Source organism: Thermobia domestica, chromosome 10 (assembly GCF_964235325.1).
Source record: "Thermobia domestica chromosome 10, izTheDome1.hap1.1, whole genome shotgun sequence".
Taxonomy (NCBI): domain Eukaryota; kingdom Metazoa; phylum Arthropoda; class Insecta; order Zygentoma; family Lepismatidae; genus Thermobia; species Thermobia domestica.
The window spans coordinates 175,744,315-175,759,805 of NC_137463.1; the positions used below are offsets into that span (position 1 = coordinate 175,744,315).

The following is a 15,491-nucleotide window of genomic DNA, read 5'->3' on the forward strand; positions in this document are numbered from 1 at the left end:
CTCATTTTTAATTTCAGAGTACCTATTCGTCCAACACGGAACACGAGTCTTTTCTATATTCCGAAATCTAGATTTGGAATAGTTCAAAGGTCGCTTACGTGCAGGCTTTCTAGTGAATTCAATAGACTTCCAGCTATCATAGACATTTTCCCCACAGAAACAATGTTCTAATCTGCATTGTGCAAAATTAAGTTGTAAATATTACTTGTTAATGTTTTATTATTATTATTGCGTTACTATTGTACATTTTTCTTGTTGATGTTTTATTTTCCGTTGTTACATGTCTCAGTGTAAAATGGCCAACATGCTGTATCTTGAACTATTCTTATAAGTAAATAGTCTGCAGAATTTGACTTTATTGACTGTTCCAGCTTCGCCCACTCTCTGCCGTGAATTTCTTTACAGGATGGTCAATCTAATATCTAAACTTCCTTCTAGGAAACACAACCCAAAGAAACGAGGAAGATACAAGTGACAAGACTTTATGCTTAGAGTGACATTGTATATGTTTTCCCTAGCCCGTAGCTTATAAGTAGCTTTGTTCAGAATGCGAAGGTAAAATGGAGATACCGTAAACCATTTTTATATAAAATAGAAAGAATAGTATAAACACATCACACAGGAAATAAAATATATTGACAGAAGCTATGTTGATGCGGATATCCGCATTCGCGAAGACCTCTAGCCATGGTGATTGTCTGGTCGGCCGGATAAGGACCGTTTCTGGGTTGCAAGAGGAGTGTCTGAGTGTGTTCATGTTGTGGTCAGAGACAGTCTTGGCGAGTGAGGCATTCCTCTGTGGGCTCTCCAACGCGCGACTGCTCTCTACGCTTTTCTGTCTATCAAAGTTTTTTTTTTTCGCTAGCCAAGGCTAGCTGCCTGCTCAATGGTCACACGGGGAAAGAAAAGATTCGAAAAATTGTTGGTCAAGATTGAAAGATGGGCTAGGAAATGTTTTAAAACTTTGGGGGCTGCTCCAAGCATTGATGGGGGATGATCTGTTAGTTACAGAGGAATTACGGTGCAAAAGATGAGGAGATAAGATGAGGCGGAGTATGAAGTATGAGAAATAAACGAGTGAGCGGAAGATCTGGATGGTTTGAGGTAACGAGTAATGATATAAGGTAAACAGAAGAGAGAGAAGAGCAGAGTAATGGGATTAGTAATATCGTAGTTGGGGTAGGAGTTGATGGTGTTGGCTGCGAGCGAGGAATGTGCCTGAAGAGGTTGCTGAAAGCATCTAAGTGTAAGAGTTCTTGAGCTGGGTTAGGGAGTTTGATACGGTAAGCAGTTCGAAGTGCATGTCGTTCCAGAGCTTTAAGTTTATAATAGTAGAAGAAACAAGCTGGCAGCCAGCCTTGGTGCCTATAAGTGAGTACCAGGCGAAGACTTTATAGATGTTTAACACTAGCTCAGAATGAAGGTCTCATGTAGTGCCACTGAGACGTTTTAGAAATTAAGCCGATAATATGCTTTGGTTGTTATGTCTTGAAAATGTGCTTTCCAATAAGATGTCTGTCTAGTGTGAGTCCCAGATATTGACTGTGTTGGAAATTGAGAGATGTGTGTGATTGATAGGGATATGAAGTAAATTCTGGTTCGGTAATCCTTAGAGCGTTTTTAGATGGAAGTAAAATTGTAGTTTGGGTTTTATTGGCATTTATCCACCAGGTGACAAAGATACCTATTGCTTGTTGTAGAGCTGTGTTTAGTTGTCTACGTCCAACCGTAAGAAAGGCTATGCCATCAGCACATTGAAATAAATAGACAATGTTGAGTAGAGAAGGAATGTCGGACACTAGAGAATATACAACAAAGGGTGATAGGGATTAACCCTGAGGTACTCCTGAATTTAAAAAAAATATAGGATGAGAGTATACCGGATGTAAGCTAGAGGAAGTCGAAAATTTAGTAGCCTTAAGAGAAGTCCCTGGTGCCAAACTTTATCAAAAGCCTTCTATAAATCAAAAAGTTCGAGACAGAATGGTTTCGACGTACTAATTATGTATTATTAATTGATTTATGATGTAATTGACAAGATGTATAAACTAATCATTTATACTGAACTGGGAGCGAAATCCTGTTTGGTGATATTAATAGGTTGTAGCGAGAAAGATATAGCTATATGCAGGCGTCTTACGAGGTTTCTCTCCAGAATTTTAGTAAAGACTTGAGGTCAGTTGAATCGGACCATAGGAGGAAATAGTGCCTGATAATTTATTCGGTTTAAGGAACATTAGTGACTTTGATGTTTTCCACTGCATTGATATGTAGTCGGTACGTAAGATGAAAGTATATATCTAGGTATGTAGGGAAGACGATTGAACAGAAGAGGCGGACTTTCTTTCATATGTCGATAGAAGACCTGATCAGTGCCTTGGGCAGTATTGCGTTTATGAGTGACGACACTGGTGATTTCAGAGGAAGTAATTGGAGCTGTGAGTGGTTTGTGAGAAGAAATGGAGTGCGTTACATTTGGTTGAAAGTGTGGAGAAAAGAATTCGAAGTGATCTACTTGATAATGACGAAACTGACATTAAGATGAAATGGATGTGAATATGTTCTGGAGATAAGAAGCAAAGGCATCCGCTTTGTCTAGATCACTGTGGATTGCTTAATGGCAACTAATGAATGGATAAGTAGATTTGGTAATTTTCACAGTCAATGCATGGAAACTATTTCTTTGTCTAGTAGAATGAGACGTTACGGAAAGTATGTTACACGTCTTAATCCACTGTAATAAATTAGAAGCTTTAATATAGTTAGAAACGATACGGTACAGAGCTTTATTATGTCGAAGTGTCTTGTGATTTCCAATATGGACATATTCCTGATAACATTGACGAGACCTTTGTATCAGAGGGAGACATTGAGGAGAACTCTTGATTTATGTAGTAAATAGGTGATTTCTGAGGAATGAATTTCCCGGAGGCGATATGAATATGATTGGTGATGCGGCCCAGAATAGAACAATAGCTCATCTTCCGTAGGAGGATCAAGTGTTTCGAAGGACTGTGCTAAATAAGTACGATAGTTTGGCCAATCTGCTTTGCAGATTAGCTTGGAAGAAAGTTGTGCGTCGGTGCTGGAGGTGATAGATATTCTGCAACTAAATTTGATTGGTACATGATCCCTGCCCATTAGATCTAAAATGTCAATGTGGATACGTGGTGAGAAAAAAGATAAAGGTAATGCGATGTTAGGAATGGTATGGGATTCAGGGCAGGTAGGTTTCTTTAGAGTTGAAGTATTCCTGAGGTGGTTATGGCAATACAGTTGCGAAAAGTTGTTTTATCTCGATCTAATGGCTATGAATGTTAATATCGGCTAAGATGATATACTACCTAACAGTAAAAGAGATGTAGGAAAAAATGGTATGGTATAACCTGGACGTATATAGATAGATTGTTGCAAAAAGCTTAGTGATGAGATGTTCTGGCAAGTTGCGGAGCGAAATAGTATGAAGACGGTAAGGTATATGAGATGAGAAACCGACAGCTATTGAAGTTTGCAAATTGCTGTGAAACATACAATAAATATCCAAATAATTGATAAGAGATCTTGTATTCGATTGTAGCTTCAGCAATGGCCCCAAAGTTTTACGCAATATATTTGCCATTTATGCAAAGTAACAAACAACGTATTATATTTCCTGTAATGTTTCACGAAAATAGTTTGTGAGCGTTTGAAATTTTCTGACATTTACATGAGTAGAAGTGCTGCTATCTGTTGTTCAATATACTTCTCTTCGCTGCCGATTATATTTCGTTCCTCGCAACCACTCATAAATAATTTAATGCAACACTTTATTGTTTCTCATAAAACTAATGTCAATTTAATAAGGAATAAAATGTTTTTGTAAAAGTAGATGTTTGGCTGAGATATATAAAACAAAATCAATGGTGTGTTACTAAGATTGCTTTCCCATCTGCGTCTAGGTCTTCCTTATAGTTGTTTTCCAATTGGACTTCCAGTTAAAACTTTGAGAGCGTTACTACTTTCTTCCATTCTAGGTAGGTAACCTAGATTTGATGACCTCAATAATGTTTGGTAAACAGTACAAAATATGTAATTCGTCGTTATGAAGTTTCCGCCATTGCCTATTCCCGTTCCTCTGACACTTTCAGTCTACGTTCTTCCCTCAGAGTAAGCGACAATGTTTCGCAACCATTCAGGACAACAGGCATGCTAATCGTTTTATATGTTTTAAGCTTCAAATTCCTCAACAGAATTCGCGACGACAAGAGATTTTGAACTGAATAACAACACGAATTCCCTGCTTTTAGTCGACATTTAATTTCTTCATGAATATGGTTTTGGTCTGTTAATATTGATCCTAGATATTTGAAAGTATCCACTTTATCAAAAATATTATTTGATATTTTAAAGCATCCATAATTTACAGTATATGTAAAAAAAATGAAATGAAATCCTTAAGTTTTACGTCCCACGATTATGACGGTTAGACTAAAGGAGACGGTGATGATGAGAGATGTGTTAAATGTTCGAATGAAGAAAGTGGGAGGAAACCCACGAGCACAGTGTTTGTCCACCACAAAGTTCAAGTACCACCTATGCTGATTTTTCCCAGGGTAAACTTCGAACATTTTATGCTAAAGGGGACACCAAGTGGGAAATGGAACGGCAAATCCTAGTGGCTTGACAAATGAAAATTGCTTTTCTCAGTTTTTAGACCATTTTATCAGTCATACAAAGCCACTAAAAGATCAACGAATTCTGCTTGTTCTTGGCAACCACGAATCTCATCTTAGTTTGCAACCAATTGAAAGAGCATGAGAAGTTAGGATAATAATGGCGACACTGCCTCCACATACTTCAAACAAGTTACAGCCATTAGACAAAACTGTGTTTGGACTATACCTATGGCATCCAAACAATCCTGGAAAAGCATTTGACATTTATGGAATTGCTAAGATTGTATGTTAAGAGTTGTATATGCTCAACTTCATTGTTCACAAGTTTTGTTAGAATTTTCCTTCCATTTTGAATTAAAATTAATAAAATTTCAATTCTGGGGAACATTTTATAGCTAAACCTTTTATTGCGATTTATAACTGTTAATATTTTGTGGTTTCTTTTTATATTATTGCCACAGAAACGTTGTAATTATCACTTTGTTCAAAGGTACAAGAGGGTCTGTTCAATGGTACATGAATGTATCTGTGAACAAAACGGATATGTTCTTATTATATCCTATAAAAACTACTGTAATTATGTAACACGTTTAAAAATCATCCTATCTGATAGCAAAGAGATGGCACTTCAAATATATGACAAAAATTGGAGAAAAAGTGCTGAATATTAGCACCAAAATTTCGAAGACCCTAAAAGTGTTGACAGGTAGGCCTACAGTGCCTTCCCCTACATTTGTACACTTTCTCAATAAAACTATATTTGTTTAACAGGAAAATGACTGACATGACGTGAACATTTGATCTTACACTTCATCTGTTCTTTTTCTCTTAAAAATCTAATTCTACCATTTTTTTTCCTGAAAATACATGTGGAAGTATTTTACAACTAATTACAGTCTTTTCTGGTGCAAAATATTACCCGTTAAATACTACATAGACATAGTGGCTTGTAGTATTTGACCCTCTCTCCTCAAAGCCTGCACTCCTCCCAATAAAGATTTCTAGGTACGTGTCTGGTTTAGGTGCTGTCCAGCTGAAGTCATCAAGTTTTATTTCTGTATTGAAAGTTGTTCTTAGCGGAGTTTTATGTCAATTTTAAATGTTTAAGTATATTCATTCATACCACGTGCAATTTAGAGATACAATCAGGCAGGGGTAAACTTCGTTTCTGGGTTAGCACCACTGACTTGCAGGGAAAGAGTGACATCTAGGAGCAGAGAAGGAAGAGTAATTATCACACATTCTTTTCCGTAAACGATATTAATAATAAAAGAAAGAGATTTGCAAGGACGTACTCACTAATGGATTCCAAGTATGTTCCCTCCCCCCGTCTTTTCCTATTCAATTTTTCCTTCTCACGTCGTGTCGTATCTCGTAATATCTAGATCAGTAAAAGCTATTGTTTCCCTTACGATGTAAAAAACCCTGATTCTCACACCTCATGACAGATGTCTCTGTTGCAGTAGCATCAGCAGCACAAGCGACATATGACATCAACGGCACTTCTTTGATCTACGACCCTTTTTTCCCATCCACCTGCACTCTCGCGTGACGACATTGTAGGAAGCCATCTTGTCAGCCACGCGGACTTCTTTATTCTTTTTTCATATGTTATGGAGTGTTCGTTGTACCACTTATATCGTGTCATTTCTTGCATCAACCTCCCCCTGTACGATATACACGTACACAATCCTTTTTTTTTTCATTCCTCCCACGTTGGATTCAAGAAATATGCCATCTACAGACGAAGCGACAGTAGAGAAGGTAACAGTAGAGAATTGTAAAGCAATGTCTGATAAAATACTTAGGCAATATATATATATATATATATATATATATATTCAAGAATGAAATTATTAAAATCTGATTTGATTCACACCATTCTAAATAAATTTATCTGCTTCAAGACGTCCAATGCCAAATATGACGTTTACTTTCACTTCGGTGCTATTAATCTTCTTCAGAATTGCTATTATATATTTCTTATTTAAAATTTCTTTTACAATCGGATCTCATAAGTTTTTTTTTTTTCAACTAGAGTAAAAAAGGATATACACACTTAAGCACGTTAAAGAGTTACAGACATACAGAACAATACAAAGAAAGTAAAACATGAAAAGTAAAAATGAAACTTATAATAATGTGATATTAATAGTAATTGTCTGTAGGAGAAATTTATTATATGTGTTAATACTAGACAACTGTTACAGTTAACAATGTATCCTTTTCTACATATAGTTACAACAAAATTCCCTTTCTGGTCTTTTTCAGGGCGAATTCATCAATGATAGCTTCCAGTTTGGTACACTTGACTAGGGATGCGCACGAGACGAGTCGAGACACAGCTCTTCTAATAGAGAACTATACATTTTTCGAGTCGAGACATCGCTTTTACAGCACATTTTCGAGACGAGATAGCCTCAAATCTTGTCTCGTGCGCATCCCTACACTTGACAAGTTCTGTCTCCACTGCCAACAAGCCTAAGCTTGATAATCTGTTTTGACATACTGTAGAGCATAAAACATTTTTTACTCTATTTAACAGAGAGAAAGAGCGCTCTACACTAGCAACGGTAGCAGGGATTTTGGGGAATTTACGAAGGGCCACTGTCAGATTTGGAAATAAAGTTTCTAGATTCAAAGTTTTGATGTTATTTAGGAGATCCCATGATGAAAGCGTTTTCTCACCAACATCGGCCGAATATATCAATTTCAGGCTATGCAGTTCATCAGAAAGATCATCTCCTAAATCTTTTGGGTATCGCTGGACTAGTGCAACTGCTTCTTCTTGGATCTGGTCACCTGTCATTTCTTTACAAGACCACAGTACACAAAAATTGTTACACAAAGAGCGCACTGATTGGAAGCGAACTGAGCAAGAATATACAATATTTAGTACTTCTTTATCCTCGACCGCCGGGCCCCCTTTGGGCCCCAGGGCTCTGGCCCCTCCTGCCCTCCCCTCTCGCCGGCCCTGTACATGCTATCCACACCTATATAAAGACAGCGAGAGCACAAGTTTCTCTATTTGTTTCTTATTTAAGCTGCAAGTATTGGAAATGGAGGAAGAAGAGCTTTGTCCAGTTTGGTGCAAATTTAAAATGGAGATTTCAGTTACGAATTAAACACGTACATTGTGTGAATAAACTTAGTAGCGACGCTGAGCTCTTAATATAAAAATATATATTTGCGGCGATTGCCACGAGTGAATTGAAACAGGATTAGTGGCGATGTAGAAAGTCATATGAAACTAAAGAGCCACTTTTTTTTTTTTTTTTTTTTTTTTTTTTTAAAGTTTAATGTGCCTTTCGTAACTTCTGTAAATAATGGTGAATATAATCTTTTTGTTTCGTTCTACATCCGTGGATTTCATCATGTATAGATAATCTCTTTTATAAACGCTAAGTGGGTTCAAATTAAGAGTTTAAGCAGATACATGGATGATAGCCCACTTTATTCAACAAACGTATGATGCGGTTAAGTTCGTGGAAATTAGCTAAGAATAGGAACAAAACGAGCAAGGATTTGCCTGGGTTAAGTCCGGTGACAGGCAGCCGTAGCCGCTTTATAAGGTCAACCGTAACAAAGTATCAATTTAATACACATTTACTCATATTCGAATGGTGTAGTGAAGGGAGGGTTGTTAGTGAATGAACCCCTTCTAACTTTCAGTTATAATGGTTGCATTGTAATAAAATTTTAGTATTTGAGAATCTTCTTAATGATTATTTAGTTATAACTCGTATGGTCAGCTGCATATTCCCTCCCTTTGAGATTATTTTGATCTTCTCATATTCATATTATAATGATCACAAGGAGTCGTGGAGCTTGACCTATATCTACCGATATCACTACCCAATAGAACGTGAGGATGTGTTCCAGTAGTCACCGTGAAGTAAAACAGTTCTATTATTGGTGCAAAACCCAGGTTTCACAAGTCGTTGCGATCACTATAATTGTACACTGATGAAAAATGCTTCATGCAGATATCAGTATAACTTCCTTTCTTTCGTTCCAGAAATGTTCATTTTGCAATCAATGCTCACTCGAGCTCAGACATTAACTTATTAACCTCAACGAGAGTTATGCTAGTCTCAGACTCGCATTTTTCGAGCTCGAGATAGCTGCTCTGAATGAGAGTCGCGCTAGCTCGCTCTTACTCTCAGTAAAGTTATTGGGTTCACGCTAGATCACTGTCATTAACCTGATTGGGTTCTCTCTAATTTGATCTCATTAACCAGAATGGGTTTGCACTCACTAAGAGTACGTGCCCGCTATTCACAAGTAGGTTCGGTATCATACAGGCTTGTGCTCATTTATTGAGCCTGAGAACTGGCTCTCGAGTTTTGAGATCTCCGCTCACTTCCAATATACTCATTATAGATTCATTTTCTAATTAGAAACACTAACACCACACACACAGTATGTAATAATTTAAGTGTATTGTTGAGCTGAAAACTATCATATAAGACGAGGATTGTTAACTTTTATTTATAGGAAATCAGCATAGAAGTTCCATCATAGTTGGATGTTACGTTACAGAGGATGACACAATATCCATGACATTCAAGGTTAACTCAATAGTGTAATTCCGCCAACCGTTTACCATGTCGGAAAAATTACTAAAGAAAACAATACCTTGGAGAATTTTAAATTCCTTAAATAGACCCTCCTTGCTTTATCTTTTCTTTGTGGTATCCTTGTTTCTTGATGGCTGTTGGCTTGTCTCTTTGTCTTCATGTATATTACAGGTGGCTCATTTGCCTATGGTGACACTGTGACCTAGGTCCTTTCATCTGATTATCAACGTCTCTTTACCCAAGTGCAAACGACCCTGGAGCTGAACCTGATCAATATTAATGCGGTTTTTCCTTGCCTTAGAATGTTCATAGTGTTTTCTTTTTCTTCTTTTTCACATCATAAAGAAGCTTCCGACAGCGAATGGGCGTGAAGAAGATGCATAATCATTGACGTCATCAGCGTCATCAAAAGATGTTCCCTTCTTTTTGCTCTTCTTCCCAGTGCGTTGTGGTGGCGTTGATGAACCTCTTCCTGAAGAACACAACTTCCACTCGCTTGTTCGTTAACGAAAGAAGATATATGGACGTACACACATACATACACATGCTCGTGCATAGCCTGTCACCTTACCTAGACAAGGCAAAAGTGTAGGAGAAGAACAGGACCAAAGTCAAAATGAATCATAATTCTATTTCGCCTACAAAGAAATACGAAAAACACTGAAAACGTATTTGAATACATTTAAAATTAGTTTAAAAATTAATAATAGTTTTCGTTTATTTATATTCATAGTGTGTCTATTTTAGTTTTAATTTAGTAGGCGGCGTGTTTTAAGCCCGTTTTTCATGGTAACAAATGGCATACAGTATCGTTTAGCACTATAAGAATTAGTTTTTGATTTAGTCAAAAACTACGCATAAGGACTTAGGCAAAAAGCGTTATGTTGTTCAGTTCGATAAGAGCTATCATTGAAATAGTCCCATCTTTACACATTGCTTTTTCCTTTTTTAATTATGAGGTAATAATATCGTAGAAAATAATTTAGAAACACAGCACATTGATAATATGCAGTAAAACATTCTTTACTGTAATTAATATCATGCATACTTAACAATTCTATACGATTGTTTTGCAGGATCAGCGTTTAGTGTTGGAAGATTCTAGTTTAAGGTATTGTTCAAAGTTTTTTTTTTTTTAAATTGTTAAGTATGTTTCTCGAATGTTCAAATTTTTCCAGCAAAGAGATCATTAAGCATTATTATTATAAAGGTAACACAGAAAGTTCTGTCGCTTTTTGTGGAGGTCTGTGTTCCATTGGCCCCCTACACCGTGAGTTGAACGAATGGAGATAAGGCGAAGTCAGATATTGGTGTGGGTATATCCAACATACTAATTGGTTGTGGCAGTTCAGTTACACCGTGAACTTGCGTAAGGACAGAGTGAACACGGGACCCTCCCACAGAGCGTCATAAGGCCGTGTATGCTGTACGAGTTTGAACTGGGATCAAACGTCGCTGTAGGGAGCGGAAGATATGTCAGGCCTTTTGTGAAGGTGTCGTGGCTACGCGGACAATGCAGCGGTAGTTTAACAAATTTAAGGACGGTAACGAAACACTCGAAGACGCACCGCGTGCCGGAAGACCAACACATGTACAAAATGAAGATCTTCAGGCAGCAATTGAGGCGAACAATGGCCAGACATGTGAGGAACTGGGACTACAATTCAGTGTGGGTGGAGAAACCATTCGGCAGCACTTCTATCAACTTGGGAAGCACTGCAAGTTAAATCGATGATTTGACTCCGGGCCAGAAGGCAACGCGAGCAGACGCCTGTGTTTCTCTGCTGTCTCGTCTGAATAAGTAAGGAGTCATTTCTGGACAGCGTATTGACATGTGATAAGAAGTTGGTCCCGTTCAAAGCTACATGGCGCCTTCATCATTGATTAGCATCTCATGAACCGCTTCCAAAACAGCTGAAACCAGCACTGCACCAGAAGAAAATCCTCCTGTTTGTTTGGTAGACTGCTCGCGGAATTGCGCACCAGGAACGGTTGCTAGCTGGCCAGAACGCCAATGCAACTGAGTACTGTGAGCAGTTGAGCCGTGTTCAAGAGAAACTGAAAACCCTGGAGCCAGCACTTCTGAATCGTAAAGGGATGCTCCTGTTACAGTACAATGCTAACCCCCCCCCCTAGGCTAGGATGATCTGGGACATCATTCTACGCATTAGATGAGAAACAGTATTGCATCCGTCATACTATCCTACATTGCACCGTCCGATTATTACCGGTCCCATTCTTTGCAAAATCACCTTAGATGACGCCAGTTCAAATCCCTAATAGAGGTGCAAAATGCATTTGATATCTTCTACGCTTCACGGCCCACCAAGTTCTACCGCCAAGGAATCCATAGCCTTCCAGAACGTTGGCAGAAGGTCGTCCATGCTGATGGGGTCTATTTTTAATCATCCAGGTATGTCTTAGGTGACATATCGATATTCGAAGGTGGTGGGTGAAAAAGGGAAAGTACTTTCTTGGTTACCTTTATAGATATTACTAAAATAACCAGTCTTCGTTTGTTCTTGAATTAGAAGTTAGCGTCCCTTTCAGCAGTAAGGCTATATGAGACGTGGACCTACAGCTTAACGTGGAATCCAAAACACATGCGCTCCCGCCGAGAAGAGATTCCGTTTCCCGCGCCGAAGATGCGTACGCTAACCATATAGCAGTGATGCCGTGGGACAATGAAAACTAGACCCATGACCCACTGATCCACGACCCACTATGACTCACTCTGACCCACTACCCACCAAAACCCATCGTCATCAATTCAGACTTATGATCCATGCCCTCCCCTCCACTGACTAAAGAGTTTACACTTGTAATAAAACAAGGCTGTCAAATTATCACTAATCAGAGTTTGAATTTCTATCATCAATTGCTCAATCACCGCTATGTTACAATAACGGTGGATCTAACCTTTATGATATAAAATAGTAAAGTGTTTGTCACGGGCCAAATTACGAATTTCCATTTAATTCTCACATATAATTATTTCCTTGATGAATTACAGATACTTTTCAGTGGAAAATAGGATGAAATTTGGAAGTCTCAAATCAAAGTAAAGTAGGTCAACGTTAAAAAAATGACTGTGTCTTGAAAGCCAAGTAGTAACTTCTATTGCTATTATTACAATTACAAATATCAATATCCAAACATGCCTAAAGTTTGTTTGTCACTTAGATATACGAATATCAGGTAAGTAAACATTAGAAACAAGTGAAAAAGGAATAAAAATGGAGGCCCTAAAAGTAAAACGTAGACAAATTCACCAGTGTTGAGAAGATGCTGTCTACTTTGCACTAACAAGCAACGTACAGAACAAAGCAGGATCAGATCCGACTCAAACTTCGCCCAGAGAACGCATAATAGAAAAGAAGAAAAAATGCCAAATTGGAGCTGCCCCCATCGAGAAATACCAGAGATATGCTCCGTAACATAACGCACCACGGGACAATATGATATAAGGTAAACGTCGCAAGATACCCGTTTATGTCGAAAACTATATGCTATAACACTGACTTGGAGGCCATCTTGAAAGCCGCGATCTTGGATATAACGTAAGGTATTGAAATGAAAAGCGGGGTGTGTGATATATCAATGTAAGGTAAAATGCCAAACGACAATGATGTAACCGTGAAAAACGCATGTGTAATGGTGTGGACGGGACGAGGTGTGGAAGACTCGAGCAAAACAAACGTGTATTCGAAGGACAGAATAATAGGGCAAGATCTATCATCTTGGATTGGTGATCAAAAGCACGACTTACCTGCCCACTCCTGGACAACGTTTTGTACGTTTCTTGTTCAATTTTCTTTCTGTTTCACGTAAACAAAGGACATTTCGGCCCACGTTTGTTTAAACAACACTATCTGAAACAAAGTGTGTACGGATGAGAGAACCTAGCCATATTCTAGCTTACATTTCTTTTCCTTTCCGTGGTTTACTACACTGTTTCGCCACGGTCCCAAACAGTCACAATATCAGGAAAAGCCAGTGTTCTGCATTGACTCGATGAATTCCATGAGTTGTTGCAGTTTCCCACGTGAAGGCTAGTTTACCACACAATGAAACGACTCGAATTGATTCTACTGGTTTCGAGAGTCTCATCCACATTCACTTTTGTTACATCGTGGTTGTTCAAGATCTCCAGCATGTGTTCAGATGCTTGTCGTTCGTCCACTGTCGGTTCTCTCGATTGGACGTACATTTGTTTTGGAAGTACACTTTGCATCAGTAACACCACATTGAGAGGGTTCGCCATTGCAGCTCTATATTGGTGTTTGTAGATGAACGATACTGCGGACTACATTCACTACACAGAATATTGCGCGTTTTGGCTTGTGTATGCCACAAACACACTATCACTTCTCACGGGTCGGCCCCTGCTGTCACGTTCACTTCGTTCCATATGTGCAAGTGAAACCAGTAGACACAATTTGAGTCGTCTCATTGTGTCGTAAATAAGCCTTCTAGTGGGAGACTGCAACAACTCATGGAATTCATCGAGTCAATGCAGGACGCTGCCTTTCCCTGATATTGTGACTGTTGGGACCGTCGCGAAACAGTGTAGCAAACCGCGCAAAGGAAAAGAAAGATTCGTAAAGAAATGTAAGCTAGAACATGGCTAGACTTTCTCATTCGTACACACTTTGTTTCAGATAGTGTTGGGCCGAAATGTCCTTTGTTTACACGAAACAGCAAGAAAATTGAACAAGAAACGTACAAAACATTGTCCAGGAGTGGTCTTCAATCCCAAGTAGGTCGTGTTTTGATAATCAATTCAAGATGATATCTCCTACACTCAGGAGCGAGCTGCCGAATTGCTGTTCCATAAGAGATAGTCCTTTGTAGTTTATGTAGTCTCCAAACGAGCGCCCGTATCGCGGGTTGTAACTGTTCACTGTTCCAAACGGAATCCGAATATCCTTGAAAGGCATAATCTGTCAAGGCGGATGCACTTCCATACACACACACTGTTGCAGTTACTTGTCGCGTACTATTGTCTTGGGGTCTTGCCCTATTATTCTGTCCTTCGAATACACGTTTGTTTTGCTCGAGTCTTCCACACTTCGTCCCGTCAAAACCATTATACATGTTTTTCGCGGTTGCATCATTGGTTTTCCTTTGGCATTTTACCTTACATTAATATATCACACACCCCGCTTCTCATTTCAATATGTTAAGTTATATCCAAGATCGCGGCTTTCAAGATGGCCTCCAAGTCAGTGTTATAGCATATGAAATATCTTGATATCATTCTGGTGCTACTCATCCTGTCCGTTTTCGACATAAACGGGTATCTTGAAACGTTTACCTTATATCATATTATCCCGTGGTGCGTTATGTTACGGAGCATATCTCTGGTGTTTCTGGATGGGGACAGCTCCAATTTGGCATTTTTCTTCTTTTCTATTATGTATCCTCTGGGCGAAGTCGGATCTGATCCTGCCTTATTCTGTACATTGCTTGTAAGCAGAGTGGGTCGTTGTGGTCGGTGGGTCAGAGTGGGTTACGGTTGGTGGTGGGTCGCAGTGGATCACGTCCTGTTGAACCACGATCCACTGACCTACTCACAAATCTTGACCAGCTTGACCCACTTCTCACTGATCCACCCCATCTCTGCCATATAGCTACGAGGGAGCTTCTGAGTGTTTACGGAGGTCCACTTCCCGTACAGGCTCGGTGCTGAAATAGACGCTAAACTCTAATAGAACCAACCACCCAATAATAAGGGCATTGGAGCAAAGCATTAGTAAAACAAAAGTTATCGTACTTGCTAGATTTAAAAACTGGAAATGGTCGGGTACGTCATGCCACAGTTTATTTGGGATAATAAGGCAAATTTCTCTTTTACCTCACTCTTCCCTCAATGCTACTATTATTTTTCAGACAGAACTGTGACATGGGAATGGGGGGCAGGGACTGGGTCATTTGCTACCCATAGAAGAACTATTTCGCAGAGAAATGAAAATAATTTAAAGTTGTTGAAGAAAAACAAGACTATAACTCAACTCAGCAACTCAACCTATTTCCTTAGCTCTCAGCATTTTGTATTTTCAAAATGTTACCCTATATACTTAAACCTGCCATATTTTTTTTTCATGAGAATACGGGACACCTTCGATCTTCTCCCGCCTCCCCCATCCAAACTTTCCAGCACAATCCTATGAACTGTAGCTCTGGTTATGAACAACAGTATTATAGAAGAAAAGGGAAAGTTCCCTAAGCTGTAGCTACTTTTCTCTCTTCGTTG

General features: G+C 38.9%; 1 long non-coding RNA gene across 3 annotated transcripts in view; it reads left to right on the plus strand.

Annotated features, from left to right (window-relative positions):
• The window catches only part of LOC145662854 (uncharacterized), a 170,473-nt gene that overhangs the window by 122,115 nt on the left and 32,867 nt on the right, over positions 1-15,491 (plus strand). For 2 of the 3 annotated variants that reach the window (XR_014127116.1, XR_014127115.1), the window contains exon 4: positions 18-342. The exons of the other annotated variant lie outside the window; for it this stretch is intronic. This is a non-coding gene — a long non-coding RNA (uncharacterized LOC145662854). Of the gene's footprint in view, positions 1-17; positions 343-15,491 lie in introns of those variants that run through there. 3 annotated transcript variants of the gene reach the window in all.